Genomic DNA, 963 nt, shown 5'->3' with positions numbered 1-963 from the left:
ATGAGCTACTGCCTGCTGAGTTTTGGCGAAGAGGGAAAGTCGGAGGCTGGGGGCTTGATGGGAATCTGTGTTTAGGGATGGAGGAGCATTTGGTTGACAACCACCCGGGAAACTTCTTGGATTTGGCTTTGGAGGAACCTGAGGAAACGGCTTAAGCATGAAGAGAAGGCAGATGAGAATTAATGGTCCTTTAGGCAAATAAGAATTGGAGTGTGGTGGGAGGCCACAACTAGTTCAGAAGTGTCCTAGACAACAGGGTTAATTTTTTGGAGGGAAGAGGAAAGGAGGGAGGGCCGAGAGATCAAAGTCGATGGATGAGCAGATAAGAGGGAGGAGAAAGTGAGCAGCAGGGGCGGCAGCTGGAAGTTGGAGGGTAGCTCCCAACGGGTGAAGGATGTCTCTGCCCAGGAGGGGGACTGGGCATGACAGCATAACTAGAAAAAAGTGGGAGAATGGGCATCCCTCTATATGGCAGGCTAGGGTGCCTGTCCGAGGTGGGCAGGAGGGTGTGCCATCTATTCCCGTGACTGAGATCTGAGAAGGAAAAAGTGGCCCCGAATGGGAGGGCAGGACGGAGTAGGTAGCCCCCATGTCCACAACAAAGGAGACGGACTTACCTGCTACCTGTAGTGTTACCCTGGGGTCGGCGAGGGTGATGGGGGTCTTGGAGTCTGGGCCTCTTGAGTCTGTGGCCAGCCCCAACAGCTCCCAAGAGGGGACCACCTGGCTGACTTGTCCCCCGCGTGGAGGCACCGGAGATGAGTCAACCATTGGGCAGTCACTTCCCCAATAACGAGGCTGTTTGTATTTGGGACATGGCTTGGCGGGCGGTCGGGGGCAAGGGCATTGTTGAGCCCAGTGCCCCATCTTTCCACACTTGAATCATGGCCCCGGGGGAACGAACCTAGACAAGGAAGCCCCATTCTGTGTCCATATGGGGCTGCCCGCCTCAGGGCTGCTACC

The sequence above is a fragment of the Tupaia chinensis genome, unplaced genomic scaffold (assembly GCF_000334495.1).
Source record: "Tupaia chinensis unplaced genomic scaffold, TupChi_1.0 Scaffold000571_1, whole genome shotgun sequence".
Taxonomy (NCBI): domain Eukaryota; kingdom Metazoa; phylum Chordata; class Mammalia; order Scandentia; family Tupaiidae; genus Tupaia; species Tupaia belangeri.
Note: the sequence above shows the minus strand (reverse complement) of the source record.